A 27,043-nucleotide genomic window follows, 5' to 3' on the forward strand; every position below is an offset into this window, starting at 1 on the left:
TTCAGTGTGTTTGTTTTTTACCTCTGAATGACATATGGTGCTGAATGGTTCAGAATTCAGTGCTGAATGGTTCAGAATTCAGTGCTGAATTATTTAGAGATGAAACACTCTCTTAACCATTAAGAGCCTAATTTTCTGTGATTTTCTCCTCAAATCTTATCATGAACACTTAACTAACAAGTATATTGAATATTTTATTCATGTTACACTTTGATATGGTAATTTTACTCAGTTTATATCGTTCATTCTAAATGATTATCAAACAGCTTATTTTTTTCAGAACAAACTTTATTCAGGGGCTTTAAATCATTCAGATTCTGAACCATTCAGTGCTAAATCATTCAGTTTTATCAAACACACCTTTTTTTGAATGTAGAAGCATGTTAACCACTTGGCTCATTGTAGGTCTCACCTGCATATCTTCCTCAACACATTGCAATGCAATTCTAACCAAATTTGCCATAAAGGTCAGATCAAACTCGCCCTTTACCAACCCATCTACAATCTCCTCAACCCAAGATCCAGTTTGACTTTGACCACAATCATGTACCTTATCTCTCACCCACTCGATAACCCCGGTCTCTGTCTCACCATTTCCATCGCTCGTCTTATTCTTTCCACCTAGAACCCGGCCCGTTATCATCTCCAATACCACAATCCCGTAGCTAAATACATCAACCTTCGAAGTTAATGGAAGATTAAACACCCATTCAGGAGCCATATAGCCTCGAGTCCCTCTAATTGTAGAAAAATTAGAATTGTGAATCCCGGCTCGATCCACTAGCTTTGAAAGCCCGAAATCCGCCACCTTTAGAGTGTAATTAGCTCCCAAAAGTATGTTATGTGGTTTCACATCACAATGTAGGACCCACTCCAAACACTCTTCATGTAAATAAGCTAGCCCTTTCGTTGTACCTTTAGCGATCTCAATCCTTTTTTCCCAATCTAACGTACCACGAATTAGGTTTTCGGCTAACGATCCATTTTCCATGTGCTCATAAACAATAAACCTATGCTTCCCTTCAACACAATAACCCCATGTTTCAATCAAATTCATATGATTTAACCTTCCAATTGTACTAATTTCATCTTGAAATTCACCTTCACCTCGTTGCGTAAGGTTCTTCAGCTTCTTGATCGCTGCAATTCGGTTATCTGATAACAACCCCTTATAAACAACACTTGCACCACCTCTCTCAATCTCGTCCCTAAAGTTGCACGAACCTTTTTTTAGCTCGTTGTACTTGAACTTTCGAAACGACACAACAGGAAAATAACCTTGATCAGGTGTATAAAAACGTCTACTGTTCTTATAGTATGTGTTAGGAAGAGAGGATCGCCTGGACGTTGGGAGATATAAATTTGAGAGAAAATAACTCTATTACTCACAAGAATAGATTACACGAGTAGTACAAAAAAAAAAAAAAAAAACTCTCAAACTCACACACACTATCTAGGTTGTGATTACACTTCTCTGAGTGATTTTGGGATGATTTACAATGAAAGTTTTCATCTCTATTTATATCAAAAATTCTATGGCGGTGAATGGTGTGAACGAGGAAGGTTAGCGGAAGTTGGTGGCCGTCATCGTGTTCAAGTTTGCCACTTCCATACACGTTGTCAACGTCGGCAGCTTTGAACATCTAGATGACGGCTGGAACAGAGCCATCAAGATAACGGCTGGAAACCATCAATTCTCCCCCTCCAGCCAAATCAACGAACATTCCAGTTATGTCTCTGCATAACTCTGACTCGATTGTTAACATATCCGCAGGATTCTTTTTGTATCGATCTTCACTAGTCTCAACAGTTGTCGATCAATTACCTCGCGTATCCAACGATAGCGAATATCAATATGTTTTGTACGGGAATGGTACATGGAGTTCTTGCTCAAATCTAAAGTACTCTGACTCTCACAATGTACCTTGTACTCCTTTTGCTTGATTCCAAATTCTTGAAGATAACGCTTTAACCACAACATTTCTTTTCCAGCTTCTGCGGCAGCAATATACTCTGCTTTAGTTGTGGATAATGCAACACACTTCTGTAGTCTTGACTGCCATGAAACAGCTCCTCTTTCAAAAATGTAAATGAATCCTGAAGTAGATTTCCTACTATCAGGATATCCGGCCATATCTGCATCTGTATAGCCTTCCAAGATTGGATCAGCTCCCCCGTAACAAAGACATAGATTTGTTGTACCTTTAAGATATCTGAGAATCCATTTTACTACATTCCAATGCTCTTTCCCGGGGTTGGAGAGAAAACGACTCACCGTTCCCACTTCATGAGCAATATCGGGCCTTGTACACACCATCGCATACATCAAACTTCCAACTGCTGAAGAATATGGTACTGAAGACATCTCCCCGATCTCTTCCTTGGATGAGGGACAAGAACTCTTGCTTAACTTGAAATGGTTGGCTAATGGAATGCTAACAGGTTTGGCATTGTTCATATTGAAATGTGAAAGCACTCGTTCAATATACTTCTCCTGAGATAGCCATAACCTTTTATTCTTCCTGTATCGGGTTATTTGCATTCCCAAAATCTGTTGAGCCTATCCTAAGTCTTTCATGTCAAAAGACTTCGAGAGTTCCTTCTCCAGCTGGTTGATCTTCATTGCGTCTTTCCCTATGATCAAAATATCGTCTACATATAGTAGAAGAGAAACGAAATTTCCTTTAGAAAACTTCTGAATGTAGACACACTCATCTGCTGCAGTTTTCTTGTACCCTTGACTCACCATGCACGAGTCAAACTTCTTGTACCACTGCCTAGGTGTCTGCTTTAAACTGTACAAACTTTTCTTCAGCTTGCATACGAGATTATCTCCTGAAACCTCAAAACCTTCTGGCTGCTCCATGTAAATTTCTTCATGTAAATCTCCATGAAGAAAAGTTGTCTTTACATCCATCTGTTCAAGCTCCAAGTTCATACTTGCGACTAATCCAAGTATGACTCTAATTGAAGTCATCTTGACTACTGGTAAAAATATCTCGTCAAAATCAATCTCTTTCTTCTGTTGGAATCCTTTGACTACAAGCCGTGCTTTGTATTTCACCACTTTTCCACTGCCATCCTTTTTCAGCTTGAACACCCATTTATTTTTCAGTGCCTTCTTCTCGCGTGGAAGTTCTACAATCTCATAAGTTTGATTTTTCTGCAGAGAATCCATCTCATCCTGCATTGCGAGCAACCATTTTTCTTTATCCTTTTACTGCTTCATGAAAACTCTCTGGTTCTCCATCTTCAGTAAGTAGAAGGTACTCGAATTCTGGATATCTACTCGATGGAATCCGACCTCATTCAGATCTACGAACTTCTGAAACATTCTGAGGAGATCCACCATCATCTTGACCTTGTGATGGTGCTGGAACGTCTGGCAGATGGGGTTGTGGCTCTCCCTGCTTAGCACCGTCATTTTCCTCATTATCTTCTACTTCTGGCATTTCTTCTTGCACTGAAAATTTATTTCTCATGAATGATTCCGTTGTTGCCTCTGGCACCTCAGCAGCAACATTTAATTTCTGAGATATTGTGGGCTTTTCAATATCTTCTATTGTCTGGCTTTCATGGAACACCACGTCCCTACTTCTGATCATCTTTTTCTCCTTTGGATCCCATAATCTGTATCCACATTCTTCATCTCCATAGTCTATGAATATGCATGGAGTGGTCCTTGCATCCAGCTTCTGTCTGAGCTCTTTGGATACATGTGCGTACGCCAAACATCCAAATACTCTTAAGTGAGAGTATGATGGATCCTTTCCAGACCAAAGTTACTCCGGAACTTCAAAATTCAGTGGTACTGATGGAGATCGGTTGATCAAGTAACATGCGGCTCTGACTGCTTCTCCCCAGAATGGCTTTGGCAGCTTAGTCATACTGAGCATGCTCCGAACACGTTTCATGATTGTTCGGTTCATTCTTTCTGCTATACCATTGTGTTGAGGGGTACGTGGAGCTGTCTTCTCATGTCGGATGCCATATGATCTGCAATAGGCATCGAACTGCATGGAAGAGTATTCACTGCCGTTGTCGGATCGAAGACACTTTGTGATGATCGCTCCAAATCCATATGGATGAATACGTCATTCATCGATTTCATTGCGAGGTATTTAACCTCTATATGATACGTTTTACAAACATTGCATTCTTTTGAAAAGGGTATACCATAAATGAATATTTAAATCCAAGGTTTTCGACATCCGATGATTTCTACATATAGACAATCACAGTAAATAATGGTTTACAATAATACATTCGTTGACAATGCAGTCAAAATATGATACATGGTGATGATTTTGTGAATGCAACGTTTCCTTGAAAAATATGCCATGTATGACTCCATGCACATAGCTTGTCTAACATATAAGCAAACAGCAGAAGACTTCTAGGAACCTGAGAATAAACATGCTTTCAAGTGTCAACACAAAGGTTGGAGAGTTCATAGTTTTAGTGTTGCGCATAATCTATATATAAAGGTGGATCACAAGATTTCAGTTGTTTCATCCAGAAACGTTTATCAAAATTTTCTACAAGATTGAGCACCCTGGTAACTAAACTTTAACGTATATATAATAAGTACCCCTGTTTTAACATACATGCAACCAGCATGTACAATACACGCAAACCAACGTGTACTAAACTCAAATAGCAATCGTCTGTTTTATATTTCAGGCTAGGGTTTCTATACCTGGAACAGACGGGGATGTCAAGCCCTATGGATCCATATACTACTACTCGCGCTCACTAGTTCTTATAACTAGCAGTTACTAGTTACCAAAGCTAAGGGATTTTCGGTTCAAACTCGGTGTAGAATTTAGTATGTACTTGTATCCATTGTGTTTAAAATAAAGTGCATGTATTCTCAGCCCAAAAATATAGATTGCAAAAGCAATTAAAAAGGGATCTATAAAACTCACCTTAGCAGCACATCAAGTCGTTCACCGAAATGTGACCGAAACTCGGAATACTAAATAACCGTAGATCTCAACCTAGAGAACATATGTTGGTCAATAAATGTCTATCAAGCTAGGTCAGGTCATAGTGTATCACAATCCTAATGCTTGAGATCGACATACATAAGTTATCAAAAGTCATTTCAAAAAGTCAACCTGACTTAATAGTGACTTTTAAAATCTAGTCTATAGTTTGAATGATCATGGCAATCGAAAGTCTTACTAAAATACCTTTGTTAATAATAATAAATTTTTTTTTTTAAGTTGGGCTGTTGTAAAAACCTGAGCCTGTTGGGCCAAAGTGAATCATGGGCTGCTTTGGGAAATCCACTTAACAACACAATTGGGCTATCTTTCTTGGACTCCTTTTAATAGTAATGGATTTGTTATCTAAGGTATAATTACTTCTATTTTTTATTATTATTATTATTATTATTATTATTATTATTATTATTATTATTATTATTATTATTAGTATTATCATTAAACTATCATTTAAAAAAAAATATTATTATTAACAAAGGTATTTTAGTAAGATTATCATTTTCATTATCATTATAAGCATTACCATTATTATTACCATTAATAACATTATTATTAGTATTATTATTACTACAAATAAAATAACTAGTATTATTACCAAGAATTTATATTATCATTATTAAATCTAATCATTTTCATTATCAACACTATTTGAGTATTATTAAAATTATTATTTTAACAAATCAAAAGTTATTTATATAAAAATATATCAAATACATATATGATAACTATATATATATATATATATATATATATATATATATATATATTACATTACTATTTTAAAATAAGTAATATATACAAACGGGTTCGATTATTAGTACATGTTAGTTATACGTTTTAATATATATAAATGATATAGGTTCGTGAATCCGAGACCAACCCTACACTTATTCAATGACGTTATATGTATTTTTACTACAAAATACAGTATGGTGAGTTCATTTGATTCTCTTTTACTCTTTACATTTTTGGGACTGAGAATACATACGCTACTTTTACAACTGCTTTATTAAATGCTTTTGAAATACATTTTGAACTACGAATACATAAAATGCTTTTATAAATGTTTGACGAGATAGACACAAGCAAAACATTCCTCGAATGAATTATGTGGACGTGATAATTGCCACAATTGAATTATGTGGACGTGATAATTGTCACAATTGATATGAATATTTTCCCCCTGATTATTATTGTTTGGTAACCTAAGAATTAGGGAACGTCACTAATTTTGAGAATTAGTGCACGCCTAATTGACGTGAATCCTAAAGGTAGCTACCGGGTTTAACACCCCCACCCAGAATATTCACTAGACGGAAGAGCTAGTGGGCGTGGTGTTTAGTACTTCGAAGTTTATATGATTATTATACAGACGAGATGTTCTGTTTTGGGGATATTATTATGCGCATTATATGTTAAGGTCGGTTACCAAGCCAAGCTATGAAAGAAATGAAAAGTGAATGTTACGTATCGAGAGAATGATTTTATACACAGGTTATGTTTATGTTATTTTGTGTACAAGATATATGTACGGTTACTAAGATTTATGAAAAAGGATTTCGTACACGAGAAAGGTGTACTGTATTTAAAAGATATTGCATGTACATTACAGGTGGGTATAGGATTCGGGCCCATTTGTACCATGCAGCATTTAAATCTTGTGGTCTATCAAAATGATGAATTTTATTATTTTATGATAAACCTATGAGCTCACCAACCCTTTTGGTTGACACTTTAAAGCACGTTTATTCTCAGGTATAAAAGAAATCTTCCGCTGTACATTTGCTCCATATTACATGGAATCGTTCATGGCATATAGAGGTCAGAACCTCGCAATGGGACCAACTGTTGAAGACTTCGTCCAGATGGATTAGGACGGGTTATTTCAATGGTTATGGGATCCAGCTCACAATCGTTTTGTACACTAGCTTGTCGACATATTATGATATAAATATAATATATTTAATTTATATAATTAATTATATATTATATTAAATTCACGTGCATAGTTGACTTGTAATTTTTGTTCCGATAAGTCGTACGTCGTCACTCGACTTATGTCCCGGTTCCGGTTTTTCGAACGTCCTTTCGTATACTGAGAAAACTGGCACTTTACCTTTCGTGACTCGTACCTTTGACAAAATATAGACTTAAACTATCCATAAACTATATCACTCGAAATATAACTTATACCTTTGAGTGTTTTGGTCAATTACTTCTATAAATCACCTTCTCGATATTTACTAATATAATGGTATTATCAAACGTTTTATAACCAAGTTAATATCTATACTCAATATTTATAAACACATTTTAAATACACATTGCAAGTTATTCATATAAATAATTCTTAACAATTAATATTCCAACTTATCATATATATTCAAATAGATATATAACCCAATAAGTTTAATGTACGGTATCATGCAATTAAAACTTTGTTACATTTTCAAGTTATAGTATATATATGTATCTATATAATGGTTTGCGAATCGTTGAGAACAACCGAAGGGTACTTGAATAGTTTAAAAAATTTGAGATTCGATTTTACTGACTTTTCTTATCGTGTCGGAAACATTAATCATTAAGTTTAAATTTGGTCAGAAATTTTCGGGTCATCACAGTACCTACCCATTAAAGAAATTTCGTCCCGAAATTTGAGTGAGGTCGTCATGGCTAACAATAAAAATGTTTTCATGACGAATATGAGTTGATAAATAGAATTTTATCACAGTTGAATAATATGGATAAAATAATACGATTACTCAAAGCGTATGAGAGAAGTTATCGTAAAAGAGTGAAATGAGGGAATAGAGATTCGTTTTAACTCTTGACGTAGTAACGATTGATTTCCGGAATTTAAGGAATAGAGAATCTTCATAATCTAAATAAGATTTGATTCTTCGGGATTTAAGGAAATTATGATTTTCTTTAATTAAATGCGTAATCTGCCTCGATTGCTCTGTCTGATATTTCGCTATAAATCAACCTCTTTCGTTCCATTATTTTCATTACTCCTACATATTCTTCCTCATTTCATACCTCCCAATAGGTTGTGAAAATGTTAAATCCAGTCCTGATTCTTGATATTTTCCTGACTATCGTATCCTTCATTCTTCTTTTTCATCTACCACCAGAGGAAGTTATTTTCTTCTACTATTACCTAGGGGTTATTATGTTTTTAATTCTCCCGTGTCTTTACATTGCAATACGTATTGATATACACGGTTTGTAATTTATGTGTTGTTGTCAGGCTTTATATTTTCCTTTATATTTAGGAGTTCCATGCTTTTGTTTTTCCTTCCCGACTTCAAGTCAAGCGAATAATGGTCCAGAATTCGTAGGTATGGAGTTTCGAATGATCATAATATACAAAGTAGAAAGAAAAGGTAATAGCACGATTTGATTTGTCAAATTACCAGAATATCCGAAAAAGACCGAATCATCAAGAAAAATATTTTCTTGATAGTTTAGAGGTTAAATAGAAAGAAAGAGTTATGTAACATGGTTCATGATGAGGGTATGATCTGTGAACCTTTATCACGTTCCATTAGAAACTCAGCATGACTTACTGTAATATAATCACGTTCATCAAGTGTCATTATATTATACTAACTCCTACTTCAATTCCCAATACTACTTTAAAAACATCCATTTTTCGAAATTTTCAGGATTTAGAAACTAAAATAGTTTCTTTTATAATGTAATACAGATAGCGCAAAGAGATAAATGATTTCAGATAAGAATAGTTGTGAAAATATCTTCAGGAATATCGAAGATATTTGTAATGAAAGATACGATGATATCTTAGAATTTCTAATATTGAAGGATGATGAAGAAGATTTGTTCGTAAAGGTTTAGAGTCAGAGCAAGGTATTCGTTAATGACTTCAGCAGACACTGAATTATTTGGATTCTTTAAAGGCAGGTTTAGTCTTTGTGATTTGTCCACATCCTTCTTCATGGTTTGCTCAATTCGTTTTCCAATACCAAATTTTCTCTTTTTCTGTGCTTTTCCAACACACTACTCTTTATCATCAAACTTTCGACTGTTAAAGTTGTTTACAGTTTTTGCTGCTTCATCGGCATTTTTTTCAAAATTCAGAGAACTAGTTTCGCAGTTTGGGGTGTTTTTTAGAAACTTCACATTCTTTTAGAAACTTCACATTCGAAATAAGTAAGTCTAGGAGATAGACATTATATGTATATATATAACTGTTGGAGTAGAATTGCTGCGAAATTCGAAATACTGATTGCTAATTACCGGTAGTTGGTATGGCAATTATTGTTACAAGATGTGGATGAGTACATGATAGGGTTTCAATGAACAATTATAATGATTTTTCGGAGAGACTTAAATCAATGAGTAATGAAGTTGCTGGTAAGTTTACTGCTAATGTGGTGGAACATGAAAGGTTCCCTGGTAACAAGAACGTATATGTCAAAGTTACAATAAGGCTAATCTGAAAAGTCGAAGTTGACTGGTTGGAAGTGTGATAAAACTGGATACTTTGAAAAGGATTGCAAGATTATTTTCGGTAATAACAATGCTAAAGGATCTTTCACAGTTTTGAAGTCAAAGTATAGATTTGAAAGATGTAGAGATCTAAGAATGATGTCACTTGTTAAATCTTGACTTGGATTCTGTTCTGTCAGAATATGTAATTGAATTTGAATAAGAATGGTTGTTCAGATTTCTATGAACGAATGTATAGAGTTGTGAAAGTAGTGGGTATAGTCAATTATTTTTGAATCAAAATTGAAGAATGTAGAGTGTAACATATTAATTGTGAACTTATATATTTCCCGGGTATTACTTACCCGTTAAAAATTTCACAATTAATATTTTGTACAGAAGAATTTTACTACAGTCTTTATAAAAATATATGTATGAATATTTTCTTCAGATGTAATACATGAAATGTCCCGTTCTTATTGATTAAAAACGTTCCATATTAATTGATTTCGTTGCGAGGTTTTGACCTCTATATGAGACATTTTTTCAAAGACTGCATTCATTTTTAAAACAAACCATAACCTTTATTTCATAAATAAAGGTTTAAAAAGCTTTACGTAGATTATCAAATAATGATAATCTAAAATATCCTGTTTACACACGACCATTACATAATGGTTTACAATACAAATATGTTACATCGAAATCAGTTTCTTGAATGCAGTTTTTACACAATATCATACAAACATGGACTCCAAATCTTGTCCTTATTTTAGTATGCAACAGCGGAAGCTCTTAGTATTCACCTGAGAATAAACATGCTTTAAACGTCAACAAAAATGTTGGTGAGTTATAGGTTTAACCTATATATATCAAATCGTAACAATAGACCACAAGATTTCATATTTCAATACACATCCCATACATAGAGATAAAAATCATTCATATGGTGAACACCTGGTAACCGACATTAACAAGATGCATATATAAGAATATCCCCATCATTCCGGGACACCCTTCGGATATGATATAAATTTCGAAGTACTAAAGCATCCGGTACTTTGGATGGGGTTTGTTAGGCCCAATAGATCTATCTTTAGGATTCGCGTCAATTAGGGTGTCTGTTCCCTAATTCTTAGATTACCAGACTTAATAAAAAGGGGCATATTCGATTTCGATAATTCAACCATAGAATGTAGTTTCACGTACTTGTGTCTATTTTGTAAATCATTTATAAAACCTGCATGTATTCTCATCCCAAAAATATTAGATTTTAAAAGTGGGACTATAACTCACTTTCACAGATTTTTACTTCGTCGGGAAGTAAGACTTGGCCACTGGTTGATTCACGAACCTATAACAATATATACATATATATCAAAGTATGTTCAAAATATATTTACAACACTTTTAATATATTTTGATGTTTTAAGTTTATTAAGTCAGCTGTCCTCGTTAGTAACCTACAACTAGTTGTCCACAGTTAGATGTACAGAAATAAATCGATAAATATTATCTTGAATCAATCCACGACCCAGTGTATACGTATCTCAGTATTGATCACAACTCAAACTATATATATTTTGGAATCAACCTCAACCCTGTATAGCTAACTCCAATATTCACATATAGAGTGTCTATGGTTGTTCCGAAATATATATAGATGTGTCGACATGATAGGTCGAAACATTGTATACGTCTATGGTATCTCAAGATTACATAATATACAATATAAGTTGATTAAGTTATGGTTGGAATAGATTTGTTACCAATTTTCACGTAGCTAAAATGAGAAAAATTATCCAATCTTGTTTTACCCATAACTTCTTCATTTTAAATCCGTTTTGAGTGAATCAAATTGCTATGGTTTCATATTGAACTCTATTTTATGAATCTAAACAGAAAAAGTATAGGTTTATAGTCTAAAAAATAAGTTACAAGTCATTTTTGTAAAGGTAGTCATTTCAGTCGAAAGAACGACGTCTAGATGACCATTTTAGAAAACATACTTCCACTTTGAGTTTAACCATAATTTTTGGATATAGTTTCATGTTCATAATAAAAATAATTTTCTCAGAATAATAACTTTTAAATCAAAGTTTATCATAGTTTTTAATTAACTAACCCAAAACAGCCCGCGGTGTTACTACGACGGCGTAAATCCGGTTTTACGGTGTTTTTCGTGTTTCCAGGTTTTAAATCATTAAGTTAGCATATCATATAGATATAGAACATGTGTTTAGTTGATTTTAAAAGTCAAGTTAGAAGGATTAACTTTTGTTTGCGAACAAGTTTAGAATTAACTAAACTATGTTCTAGTGATTACAAGTTTAAACCTTCGAATAAGATAGCTTTATATGTATGAATCGAATGATGTTATGAACATCATTACTACCTCAAGTTCCTTGGATAAACCTACTGGAAATGAGAAAAATACATCTACTGTAACATCCCGCGTTTTTCCGTTAAATTTATTTTAACACCGTCTTTTTTTATATATATATATTATATCTTTCGTCATTTAAATTTGTATCCTTCGTTAACTATCGTTCATAATATCCTCGTTATTTAATTATAACGTCACCCGTTTACTCGGGCGTTTCAAAATTGAAATGTCCCGTTCTTATTGATTAAAAACGTTCCATATTGATTGATTTCGTTGCGAGGTTTTGACCTCTATATGAGACGTTTTTCAAAGACTGCATTCATTTTAAAACAAACCATAACCTTTATTTTATCAATAAAGGTTTAAAAAGCTTTACGTAGATTATCAAATAATGATAATCTAAAATATCCTGTTTACACACGACCATTACATAATGGTTTACAATACAAATATGTTACAACAAAATAAGTTTCTTGAATGCAGTTTTTACACAATATCATACAAGCATGGACTCCAAATCTCGTCCTTATTTAAGTATGCGACAGCGGAAGCTCTTAATAATCACCTGAGAATAAACATGCTTAAAACGTCAACCAAAATGTTGGTGAGTTATAGGTTTAACCTATATATATCAAATCATAATAATAGACCACAAGATTTCATATTTCAATACACATCCCATACATAGAGATAAAAATCATTCATATGGTGAACACCTGGTAACCGACATTAACAAGATGCATATATAAGAATATCCCCATCATTCCGGGACACCCTTCGGATATGATATAAATTTCGAAGTACTAAAGCATCCGGTTCTTTGGATGGGGTTTGTTAGGCCCAATAGATCTATCTTTAGGATTCGCGTCAATTAGGGTGTCTGTTCCCTAATTCTTAGATTACCAGACTTAATAAAAAGGGGCATATTCGATTTCGATAATTCAACCATAGAATGTAGTTTCACGTACTTGTGTCTATTTTGTAAATCATTTATAAAACCTGCATGTATTCTCATCCCAAAAATATTAGATTTTAAAAGTGGGACTATAACTCACTTTCACAGATTTTTACTTCGTCGGGAAGTAAGACTTGGCCACTGGTTGATTCACGAACCTATAACAATATATACATATATATCAAAGTATGTTCAAAATATATTTACAACACTTTTAATATATTTTGATGTTTTAAGTTTATTAAGTCAGCTGTCCTCGTTAGTAACCTACAACTAGTTGTCCACAGTTAGATGTACAGAAACAAATCGATAAATATTATCTTGAATCAATCCACGACCCAGTGTATACGTATCTCAGTATTGATCACAACTCAAACTATATATATTTTGGAATCAACCTCAACCCTGTATAGCTAACTCCAACATTCACATATAGAGTGTCTATGGTTGTTCCGAAATATATATAGATGTGTCGACATGATAGGTCGAAACATTGTATACGTGTCTATGGTATCTCAAGATTACATAATATACAATACAAGTTGATTAAGTTATGGTTGGAATAGATTTGTTACCAATTTTCACGTAGCTAAAATGAGAAAAATTATCCAATCTTGTTTTACCCATAACTTCTTCATTTTAAATCCGTTTTGAGTGAATCAAATTGCTATGGTTTCATATTGAACTCTATTTTATGAATCTAAACAGAAAAGTATAGGTTTATAGTCGGAAAAATAAGTTACAAGTCGTTTTTGTAAAGGTAGTCATTTCAGTCGAAAGAACGACGTCTAGATGACCATTTTAGAAAACATACTTCCACTTTGAGTTTAATCATAATTTTTGGATATAGTTTCATGTTCATAATAAAAATCATTTTCTCAGAATAACAACTTTAAAATCAAAGTTTATCATAGTTTTTAATTAACTAACCCAAAACAGCCCGCGGTGTTACTACGACGGCGTAAATCCGGTTTTACGGTGTTTTTCGTGTTTCCAGGTTTTAAATCATTAAGTTAGCATATCATATAGATATAGAACATGTGTTTAGTTGATTTTAAAAGTCAAGTTAGAAGGATTAACTTTTGTTTGCGAACAAGTTTAGAATTAACTAAACTATGTTCTAGTGATTACAAGTTTAAACCTTCGAATAAGATAGCTTTATATGTATGAATCGAATGATGTTATGAACATCATTACTACCTTAAGTTCCTTGGATAAACCTACTGGAAAAGAGAAAAATGGATCTAGCTTCAATGGATCCTTGGATGGCTCGAAGTTCTTGAAGCAGAATCATGACACGAAAACAAGTTCAAGTAAGATCATCACTTGAAATAAGATTGTTATAGTTATAGAAATTGAACCAAAGTTTGAATATAATTATTACCTTGTATTAGAATGATAACCTACTGTAAGAAACAAAGATTTCTTGAGGTTGGATGATCACCTTACAAGATTGGAAGTGAGCTAGCAAACTTGAAAGTATTCTTGATTTTATGAAACTAGAACTTTTGGAATTTATGAAGAACACTTAGAACTTGAAGATAGAACTTGAGAGAGATCAATTAGATGAAGAAAATTGAAGAATGAAAGTGTTTGTAGGTGTTTTTGGTCGTTGGTGTATGGATTAGATATAAAGGATATGTAATTTTGTTTTCATGTAAATAAGTCATGAATGATTACTCATATTTTTGTAATTTTATGAGATATTTCATGCTAGTTGCCAAATGATGGTTCCCACATGTGTTAGGTGACTCACATGGGCTGCTAAGAGCTGATCATTGGAGTGTATATACCAATAGTACATACATCTAAAAGCTGTGTATTGTACGAGTACGAATACGGGTGCATACGAGTAGAATTGTTGATGAAACTGAACGAGGATGTAATTGTAAGCATTTTTTTTAAGTAGAAGTATTTTGATAAGTGTCTTGAAGTCTTTCAAAAGTGTATGAATACATATTAAAACACTACATGTATATACATTTTAACTGAGTCGTTAAGTCATCGTTAGTCGTTACATGTAAATGTTGTTTTGAAACCTTTAGGTTAACGATCTTGTTGAATGTTGTTAACCCATTGTTTATTATAACAAATGAGATATTAAATTGTTATATTATCATTATATTATGATATATAATATATCTCAGTATGATGTATATACAGTTAAATGTCGTTACAACGATAATCGTTACATATATGTCTCGTTTCGAAATCATTAAGTTAGTAGTCTTATTTTTACATATGTATTTCATTGTTAATACACTTAATAATATATTTACTTATCATTTAACATAATTAACCAAGTGTATCAATATCTTAATATGATTCATATGTACCTAGTAAGACGTTGTTATAACGATAATCGTTATATATATCGTTTTCGAGTTTCTTAAATTAATAGTCTCATTTTTATGTATATAACTCATTGTTAAAATACCTAATGAGATACATACTTATAATAAAAACATGTTAACTATATATATAACCATATATATGTCATCGTATAGTTTTTACAAGTTTTAACGTTCGTGAATCACCGGTCAACTTGGGTGGTCAATTGTCTATATGAAACATATTTCAATTAATCAAGTCTTAACAAGTTTGATTGCTTAACATGTTGGAAACATTTAATCATGTAAATATCAATCTCAATTAATATATATAAACATGGAAAAGTTCGGGTCACTACAGTACCTACCCGTTAAATAAATTTCGTCCCGAAATTTTAAGCTGTTGAAGGTGTTGACGAATCTTCTGGAAATAGATGCGGGTATTTCTTCTTCATCTGATCTTCACGCTCCCAGGTGAACTCGGGTCCTCTACGAGCATTCCATCGAACCTTAACAATTGGTATCTTGTTTTGCTTAAGTCTTTTAACCTCACGATCCATTATTTCGACGGGTTCTTCGATGAATTGGAGTTTTTCGTTGATTTGGATTTCATCTAACGGAATAGTGAGATCTTCTTTAGCAAAACATTTCTTCAAATTTGAGACGTGGAAAGTGTTATGTACAGCCGCGAGTTGTTGAGGTAACTCAAGTCGGTAAGCTACTGGTCCGACACGATCAATAATCTTGAATGGTCCAATATACCTTGGATTTAATTTCCCTCGTTTACCAAATCGAACAACGCCTTTCCAAGGTGCAACTTTAAGCATGACCATCTCTCCAATTTCAAATTCTATATCTTTTCTTTTAATGTCAGCGTAGCTCTTTTGTCGACTTTGGGCAGTTTTCAACCGTTGTTGAATTTGGATGATCTTCTCGGTAGTTTCTTGTATAATCTCCGGACCCGTAATCTGTCTATCCCCCACTTCACTCCAAAAAATCGGAGACCTGCACTTTCTACCATAAAGTGCTTCAAACGGCGCCATCTCAATGCTTGAATGGTAGCTGTTGTTGTAAGAAAATTATGCTAACGGTAGATGTCGATCCCAACTGTTTCCGAAATCAATAACACATGCTCGTAGCATGTCTTCAAGCGTTTGTATCGTCCTTTCGCTCTGCCCATCGGTTTGTGGATGATAGGCAGTACTCATGTCTAGACGAGTTCCTAATGCTTGCTGTAATGTCTGCTAGAATCTTGAAATAAATCTGCCATCCCTATCAGAGATAATAGAGATTGGTATTCCATGTCTGGAGACGACTTCCTTCAAATACAGTCGTGCTAACTTCTCCATCTTGTCATCTTCTCTTATTGGCAGGAAGTGTGCTGATTTGGTGAGATGATCAACTATTACCCAAATAGTATCAAAACCACTTGCAGTCCTTGGCAATTTAGTGATGAAATCCATGGTAATGTTTTCCCATTTCCATTCCGGGATTTCGGGTTGTTGAAGTAGACCTGATGGTTTTTGATGCTCAGCTTTGACCTTAGAACACGTCAAACATTCTCCTACGTATTTAGCAACATCGGCTTTCATACCCGGCCACCAAAAATGTTTCTTGAGATCCTTGTACATCTTCCCCGTTCCAGGATGTATTGAGTATCTGGTTTTATGAGCTTCTCTAAGTACCATTTCTCTCATATCTCCAAATTTTGGTACCCAAATCCTTTCAGCCCTATACCGGGTTCCGTCTTCCCGAATATTAAGATGCTTCTCCGATCCTTTGGGTATTTCATCCTTTAAATTTCCCTCTTTTAAAACTCCTTGTTGCGCCTCCTTTATTTGAGTAGTAAGGTTATTATGAATCATTATATTCATAGATTTTACTCGAATGGGTTCTCTATCCTTCCTGCTCAAGGCATCGGCTACCACATTTGCCTTCCCCGAGTGGTAACGAATCTCAAAGTCGTAATCATTCAATAATTCAATCCACCTACGCTGCCTCATATTCAGTTGTTTCTGATTAAATATGTGTTGAAGACCTTTGTGGTCGGTATATATAATACTTTTGACCCCATATAAGTAGTGCCTCCAAGTCTTTAATGCAAAAATAACCGCGCCTAATTCAAAATCATGCGTTGCATAATTTTGTTCGTGAATCTTCAATTGTCTAGACGCATAAGCAATCACCTTCGTTCGTTGCATTAATACACAACCGAGACCTTGCTTTGATGCGTCACAATAAATCACAAAATCATCATTCCCTTCAGGCAATGACAATATAGGTGCCGTAGTTAGCTTTTTCTTCAATAACTGAAACGCTTTCTCTTGTTCATCATTCCATTCAAATTTCTTCCCTTTATGCGTTAATGCAGTCAAGGGTTTTGCTATTCTGGAAAAGTCTTGGATGAACCTTCTGTAGTAACCAGCTAGTCCTAAAAATTGGCGTATGTGTTTCGGAGTTTTCGGGGTTTCCCACTTTTCAACAGTTTCTATCTTTGCCGGATCCACCTTAATACCTTCTTTGTTCACTATGTGACCGAGGAATTGAACTTCTTCCAACCAAAATGCACACTTTGAAAACTTAGCGTACAATTCTTCCTTCCTCAATACTTCTAACACCTTTCTCAAATGTTCACCGTGTTCTTGGTCATTCTTTGAGTAAATAAGTATGTCATCAATGAAAACAATGACAAACTTGTCAAGGTATGGTCCACACACTCGGTTCATAAGGTCCATGAACACAGCTGGTGCATTAGTTAAACCAAACGGCATAACCATAAACTCGTAATGACCGTAACGTGTTCTGAAAGCAGTCTTTGGAATATCATCTTCTTTCACCCGCATTTGATGATACCCGGAACGTAAGTCAATCTTTGAATAAACAGACGAGCCTTGTAGTTGATCAAATAAGTCATCGATTCTCGGTAGTGGGTAGCGGTTCTTGATGGTAAGTTTGTTCAACTCTCGGTAGTCGATACACAACCTGAAAGTACCATCTTTCTTCTTGACAAACAAAACAGGAGCTCCCCACGGTGATGTGCTTGGTCGAATGAAACCATGCTCTAAAAGTTCTTGTAATTGGCTTTGCAGTTCTTTCATCTCGCTGGGTGCGAGTCTGTAAGGAGCACGAGCTATTGGTGCAGCTCCTGGTACAAGATCTATTTGAAATTCAACGGATCGATGTGGGGGTAATCCCGGTAATTCTTTAAGAAATACATCGGGAAATTCTTTTGCAATGGGAACATCATTGATGCTCTTTTCTTCAGTTTATACTTTCTCGACGTGTGCTAGAACAGCATAGCAACCTTTTCTTATTAGTTTTTGTGCCTTCAAATTACTAATAAGATGTAGCTTCGTGTTGCCCTTTTCTCCGTACACCATTAAGGGTTTTCCTTTTTCTCGTATAATGCGAATTGCATTTTTGTAACAGACGATCTCTGCTTTCACTTCTTTCAACCAGTCCATACCGATTATCACATCAAAACTCCCTAACTCTACTGGTATCAAATCAATCTTAAATGTTTCGCTAACCAGTTTAATTTCTCGATTCCGACATATATTATCTGCTGAAATTAATTTACCATTTGCTAATTCAAGTAAAAATTTACTATCCAAAGGCGTCAATGGACAACTTAATTTAGCACAAAAATCTCTACTCATATAGCTTCTATCCGCACCCGAATCAAATAAAACGTAAGCAGGTTTATTGTCAATAAGAAACGTACCCGTAACAAGCTCCGGGTCTTCCTGTGCCTCTGCCGCATTAATATTGAAAACTCTTCCGCGGCCTTGTCCATTCGTGTTCTCCTGGTTCGGGCAATTTCTAATAATGTGGCCCGGTTTTCCACATTTATAACAAACTACATTGGCATAACTTGCTCCGACACTACTTGCTCCGCCATTACTCGTTCCGACACCATTTGTTCCTTTCGTTCTATTAACCCCTGGTCCGTAGACCTCACACTTCGCCGCGCTATGACCATTTCTTTTACACTTGTTGCAAAATTTGGTGCAGAACCCCGAGTGATACTTTTCACACCTTTGGCATAGCTGCTTCTGATTGTTGTTGTTGTTGCGGTTATTATTGTTATTGGGATGATTGTTGTAGTTGTTGTTGTTGTTGTTGTTGTTGTTGTTGTTGTTGGGCCGTTTGTTGTAGTTGCGATTGATGTTGCGATTGTTGGGATAATTGTTGCGATTATTGTTGTAATTGCTGTTGTTGTTGTATTGGTGATTCTTATCACCATTTTCCTCCCACTTTCTTTTGACTTGCTTCACATTGGCCTCTTCAGCAGTCTGTTCTTTAATCCTTTCTTCAATCTGGTTAACTAGTTTGTGAGACATTCTACATGCCTGTTGTATGGAGGCGGGCTCGTGTGAACTTATATCTTCTTGGATTCTTTCCGGTAATCCTTTCACAAACGCGTCGATCTTCTCTTCCTCATCTTCGAATGCTCCCGGACACAATAGGCACAATTCTGTGAATCGTCTTTCGTACGTGGTAATATCAAATCCTTGGGTTCGTAACCCTCTAAGTTCTGTCTTGAGCTTATTGACCTCGGTTCTGGGACGGTACTTCTCGTTCATCAAGTGCTTGAATGCTGACCACGGTAGTGCGTACGCATCGTCTTGTCCCACTTACTCTAGATAGGTATTCCACCATGTTAACGCAGAACCTGAGAAGGTATGCGTAGCGTACTTCACTTTGTCCTCTTCAGTACACTTACTTATGGCAAACACCGATTCGACCTTCTCGGTCCACCGTTTCAATCCGATCGGTCCTTCGGTTCCATCAAATTCCAAAGGTTTACAGGCAGTGAATTCTTTGTAGGTGCATCCTACACGATTTCCTGTACTGCTAGATCCAAGGTTATTGTTGGTATGTAGTGCAGCCTGTACTGCGGCTATGTTTGAAGCTAGAAAAGTACGGAATTCCTCTTCATTCATATTCACAGTGTGTCGAGTAGTCGGTGCCATTTCCTTCAAAATAGTCAATTGGAACAAGTTAATCATACAGAATATTAAGAGTAGTTAATAGTATTTCGTAGCATAATATGAACTCATTTATAAAAGCTTTTTCTTCATATTAGCGTTTTATAAGTTTAAATTCGGGTAGTACCTACCCGTTAAGTTCATACTTAGTAGCTAATATACAATTCAACTACTACAATTCTATATGAAAAACTGATTATAATAATATTTCGCGTTCAAACTTTTATACAATATTTTACAAACTTACAATACCGCTTATTTTACATAAAGCATGAAATATAGCACACAATAACTTTGATACAAGATAGTTGTGAAGATAATTCTAGATAGTACACAAGTCGTTCAGCAAAGACAATAAAGACACGTAATTCATACGTCCAGAAACAAGTCATGCATTCTGGTTTTACTAGGATTACTTCCCATCCTTGGTCTTGTGGAACATAACCGTTATGGCCGTTGATAAGACAGCGTGTTGTAACATCGTCAAAAGGATGAGGGTTACGTAATGTCCAACAGTCCCGTAACAATCTAAAAACCTCATTTCTTACCCCAATTACCGACTCCGTCACTTGTGGGAACGTTTTGTTTAATAGTTGTAGACCGATGTTCTTGTTCTCACTTTGGTGAGAAGCGAACATTACTAATCCGTAAGCATAACATGCTTCTTTATGTTGCATGTTAGCCGCTTTTTCTAAATCACGAAGTCCAATATTCGGATATATTGAGTCAAAATAATTTCTTAACCCGTTGCGTAAAATAGCATTTGGGTTCCCCGCAATATATGCGTCAAAGTAAACACATCGTAACTTATGGGTTTCCCAATGTGCTATCCCCCATCTTTCAAACGAAAGTCTCTTATAAACCAAGACATTCTTGGAACGTTCTTCGAATGTCTTACAAACTGATCTCGCCTTAAATAGTTGTGCCGAGGAATTCTGGCCGACTCTAGACAAGATTTCATCAATCATGTCTCCGGGTAGGTCTCTTAAAATATTGGGTTGTCTATCCATTTTGTGTTTTTATACTGTAAAATAGACAAGAGTTAGATTCATAAAAAAATACTTATTAATACAAGCAATTTTTACATATATCATAAAGCATAAGCACACTATATTACATATATTACACCACACGAATACAACTATCTTATTCCGACTCGCTTGTTTCTTCTTCTTCGGTTTTGGTTCGTTTTGCCAAGTTTCTAGGGATATATGATGTTCCCCTAATACGAGCCGTAATTTTCCACATTGGTTTAGAAAAACCTGGTGGTTTAGAGGTTCCCGGGTCATTGTTACAACTTAAGGACTTCGGGGGTTGACGATACATATAAAGTTCATCGGGGTTGGAATTAGATTTCTCTATTTTTATGCCCTTTCCCTTATTATTTTCTTTTGCCTTTTTAAATTCAGTTGGTGTAATTTCTATAACATCATCGGAATTCTCGTCGGAATCCGATTCATCGGAGAATTGGTAATCCTCCCAATATTTTGCTTCCTTAGCGGAAACACCATTGACCATAATTAACCTTGGTCGGTTGGTTGAGGATTTTCTTTTTCTTAACCGTTTTATTATTTCCCCCACCGGTTCTATTTCTTCATCCGGTTCCGATTCTTCTTCCGGTTCCGACTCTTCTTCCGGTTCCTCTTCGGGAACTTGTGAATCAGTCCACGAATCATTCCAATTTACATTTGACTCTTCATTATTATTAGGTGAGTCAATGGGACTTGTTCTAGAGGTAGACATCTATCACATAATATCAAACGCGTTAAGAGATTAATATATCACATAATATTCACATGTTAAAAATATATAGTTTCCAACAAAATTTGTTAAGCAATCATTTTTCAAGTAAACACGGTCGAAGTCCAGACTCACTAATGCATCCTATCAAACTCGATAAGACACACTAATGCAAAATTCTGGTTCTCTAAGACCAACGCTCGGATACCAACTGAAATGTCCCGTTCTTATTGATTAAAAACGTTCCATATTAATTGATTTCGTTGCGAGGTTTTGACCTCTATATGAGACGTTTTTCAAAGACTGCATTCATTTTAAAACAAACCATAACCTTTATTTCATCAATAAAGGTTTAAAAAGCTTTACGTAGATTATCAAATAATGATAATCTAAAATATCCTGTTTACACACGACCATTACATAATGGTTTACAATACAAATATGTTACAACAAAATAAGTTTCTTGAATGCAGTTTTTACACAATATCATACAAGCATGGACTCCAAATCTTGTCCTTATTTAAGTATGCGACAGCGGAAGCTCTTAATAATCACCTGAGAATAAACATGCTTAAAACGTCAACAAAAATGTTGGTGAGTTATAGGTTTAACCTATATATATCAAATCATAATAATAGACCACAAGATTTCATATTTCAATACACATCCCATACATAGAGATAAAAATCATTCATATGGTGAACACCTGGTAACCGACATTAACAAGATGCATATATAAGAATATCCCCATCATTCCGGGACACCCTTCGGATATGATATAAATTTCGAAGTACTAAAGCATCCGGTTCTTTGGATGGGGTTTGTTAGGCCCAATAGATCTATCTTTAGGATTCGCGTCAATTAGGGTGTCTGTTCCCTAATTCTTAGATTACCAGACTTAATAAAAAGGGGCATATTCGATTTCGATAATTCAACCATAGAATGTAGTTTCACGTACTTGTGTCTATTTTGTAAATCATTTATAAAACCTGCATGTATTCTCATCCCAAAAATATTAGATTTTAAAAGTGGGACTATAACTCACTTTCACAGATTTTTACTTCGTCGGGAAGTAAGACTTGGCCACTGGTTGATTCACGAACCTATAACAATATATACATATATATCAAAGTATGTTCAAAATATATTTACAACACTTTTAATATATTTTGATGTTTTAAGTTTATTAAGTCAGCTGTCCTCGTTAGTAACCTACAACTAGTTGTCCACAGTTAGATGTACAGAAATAAATCGATAAATATTATCTTGAATCAATCCACGACCCAGTGTATACGTATCTCAGTATTGATCACAACTCAAACTATATATATTTTGGAATCAACCTCAACCCTGTATAGCTAACTCCAACATTCACATATAGAGTGTCTATGGTTGTTCCGAAATATATATAGATGTGTCGACATGATAGGTCGAAACATTGTATACGTGTCTATGGTATCTCAAGATTACATAATATACAATACAAGTTGATTAAGTTATGGTTGGAATAGATTTGTTACCAATTTTCACGTAGCTAAAATGAGAAAAATTATCCAATCTTGTTTTACCCATAACTTCTTCATTTTAAATCCGTTTTGAGTGAATCAAATTGCTATGGTTTCATATTGAACTCTATTTTATGAATCTAAACAGAAAAGTATAGGTTTATAGTCGGAAAAATAAGTTACAAGTCGTTTTTGTAAAGGTAGTCATTTCAGTCGAAAGAACGACGTCTAGATGACCATTTTAGAAAACATACTTCCACTTTGAGTTTAATCATAATTTTTGGATATAGTTTCATGTTCATAATAAAAATCATTTTCTCAGAATAACAACTTTAAAATCAAAGTTTATCATAGTTTTTAATTAACTAACCCAAAACAGCCCGCGGTGTTACTACGACGGCGTAAATCCGGTTTTACGGTGTTTTTCGTGTTTCCAGGTTTTAAATCATTAAGTTAGCATATCATATAGATATAGAACATGTGTTTAGTTGATTTTAAAAGTCAAGTTAGAAGGATTAACTTTTGTTTGCGAACAAGTTTAGAATTAACTAAACTATGTTCTAGTGATTACAAGTTTAAACCTTCGAATAAGATAGCTTTATATGTATGAATCGAATGATGTTATGAACATCATTACTACCTTAAGTTCCTTGGATAAACCTACTGGAAAAGAGAAAAATGGATCTAGCTTCAATGGATCCTTGGATGGCTCGAAGTTCTTGAAGCAGAATCATGACACGAAAACAAGTTCAAGTAAGATCATCACTTGAAATAAGATTGTTATAGTTATAGAAATTGAACCAAAGTTTGAATATAATTATTACCTTGTATTAGAATGATAACCTACTGTAAGAAACAAAGATTTCTTGAGGTTGGATGATCACCTTACAAGATTGGAAGTGAGCTAGCAAACTTGAAAGTATTCTTGATTTTATGAAACTAGAACTTTTGGAATTTATGAAGAACACTTAGAACTTGAAGATAGAACTTGAGAGAGATCAATTAGATGAAGAAAATTGAAGAATGAAAGTGTTTGTAGGTGTTTTTGGTCGTTGGTGTATGGATTAGATATAAAGGATATGTAATTTTGTTTTCATGTAAATAAGTCATGAATGATTACTCATATTTTTGTAATTTTATGAGATATTTCATGCTAGTTGCCAAATGATGGTTCCCACATATGTTAGGTGACTCACATGGGCTGCTAAGAGCTGATCATTGGAGTGTATATACCAATAGTACATACATCTAAAAGCTGTGTATTGTACGAGTACGAATACGGGTGCATACGAGTAGAATTGTTGATGAAACTGAACGAGGATGTAATTGTAAGCATTTTTGTTAAGTAGAAGTATTTTGATAAGTGTCTTGAAGTCTTTCAAAAGTGTATGAATACATATTAAAACACTACATGTATATACATTTTAACTGAGTCGTTAAGTCATCGTTAGTCGTTACATGTAAATGTTGTTTTGAAACCTTTAGGTTAACGATCTTGTTGAATGTTGTTAACCCATTGTTTATTATAACAAATGAGATATTAAATTGTTATATTATCATGATATTATGATATATAATATATCTCAGTATGATGTATATACAGTTAAATGTCGTTACAACGATAATCGTTACATATATGTCTCGTTTCGAAATCATTAAGTTAGTAGTCTTATTTTTACATATGTATTTCATTGTTAATACACTTAATAATATATTTACTTATCATTTAACATAATTAACCAAGTGTATCAATATCTTAATATGATTCATATGTACCTAGTAAGACGTTGTTATAACGATAATCGTTATATATATCGTTTTCGAGTTTCTTAAATTAATAGTCTCATTTTTATGTATATAACTCATTGTTAAAATACCTAATGAGATACATACTTATAATAAAAACATGTTAACTATATATATAACCATATATATGTCATCGTATAGTTTTTACAAGTTTTAACGTTCGTGAATCACCGGTCAACTTGGGTGGTCAATTGTCTATATGAAACATATTTCAATTAATCAAGTCTTAACAAGTTTGATTGCTTAACATGTTGGAAACATTTAATCATGTAAATATCAATCTCAATTAATATATATAAACATGGAAAAGTTCGGGTCACTACAAAAATAATTCGTTTGGATAATCCACGCACCCGACTACAAACTTGAGGGACTAAACTTGCCAAAAGACCAAACTTTTGACTAGGTCAAAGTGGTCAAACCACTCTCCACCATTCATTAATTCTATTTTCATTTTCCTTTTTCCTTCATACTTTCCATTTTCCTTTCAATTCTCCAATTTGAAGATTCATCATCCATTTCAATTCAAGCAATCAAACATCAAAACAAACTACATATTCTTGATCCTCTCACCATCCTCTTCGATTTGATGCTAACCACTTCGATTTTGGGTAACATTTCTAAAACACTAGATTTCTTTAAATTCGTGTTCTTGACTTATAAAGTTGTTAATTAGTGTCTATGGCTCATCGTGATGTCGTGTATGTAATTTGTATGCTCGATTCGTTGTTTTTGGTGTAACTAGTTCATTATGAAAATTTGCTTGCTAAATCTTTGATTTTGAATGATCAAATGTTGTTAGATTGTTAAAGTGCATGTTTTAAAAGTGTTACTAGTATCATTAGCTTCGTTTTGATGTATAGGTTGATTAAGGAAACTCCAAGAACATGATTAGTGATTTTGTGAACTTGGATTAGGGTTTGATAAGCTTTAGATGAACTTTTGATGCACCAAATGCTATGAAATATTGTAGATAAGAATTTTGTTGCAATGTGTGTATGATTACCTTCGAAACGGCATATCATACATGTAAATTGGTTGCCCGAATCATAAAATGCGTTTTAGAACTTGAAACTTTGATTATGAACGTTTAATGCGGTTTTTGGTTGTTGTTAGTGATGAATTGCTTGATGAAATGTGCTTAGTTGTTTTCCTTGTCAAATTACCTTTCTAATGATATAGGTTATGCGTTTTAAGTGTTTTCGGTGCATGAAATGTGTTATATTGTATTTTGGTTCGTGACTTGGACCATTTTTCTGCAAACTGCATGATTCCCAGGTATTGCGCGCCGCGCATTTACCCGCGCGCCGCGCAGAATCAGAGATCCCAGATGTTTGCCTTCTTGGTTGAGTTCTGACCAGAAATTGCACTTGGGTGCGCGCCGCGCAAAAGCCCCAGGCCACTCTCTTTTGTTTTTAAATGTCACAAAAATGTTTCCGCTTAACTAAAACTCCGTTTAACATGAAACTTGACTATTAGGCTCTTATATGACTTCTCGTCTTGGGGAAAATTGTCGGATACCCGACCCGACCCCGTTGACTTTGACTTTGACCAAGTTTGACATTTAGTCAAACTTAACCAAACGATTATACAATCGTTCTAACATACTTAACTACTTGTATCGTGCATGAAACTTGACAAATTGATTCACATGCTATATTAATCGAGTCGTAACGAGCCATAGGACTAATTGAACACCTTTGACCGTTTGTGTTTACCGTTATTGATACAACCTATATGTTTAGGTCAAGACTAGCATTGTTTCTTGCACGTTTACTTGTCGAAGTACTTTGTGGTTCGTGCATACAAGGTGAGATCATAGTCCCACTTTTTACTCTTTTGAACTTACTTTTGGGATGAGAAAAC

At 34.4% G+C, this 27,043-nt stretch overlaps 1 pseudogene; it reads right to left on the minus strand.

Annotated features, from left to right (window-relative positions):
- Positions 1-337: 337 nt before the first annotated feature.
- LOC139848744 (putative receptor protein kinase ZmPK1) overlaps positions 338-27,043 on the minus strand; it is a 124,146-nt pseudogene continuing 97,440 nt past the window's right edge.

This window comes from Rutidosis leptorrhynchoides, chromosome 5 (assembly GCF_046630445.1).
Source record: "Rutidosis leptorrhynchoides isolate AG116_Rl617_1_P2 chromosome 5, CSIRO_AGI_Rlap_v1, whole genome shotgun sequence".
NCBI lineage: Eukaryota > Viridiplantae > Streptophyta > Magnoliopsida > Asterales > Asteraceae > Rutidosis > Rutidosis leptorrhynchoides.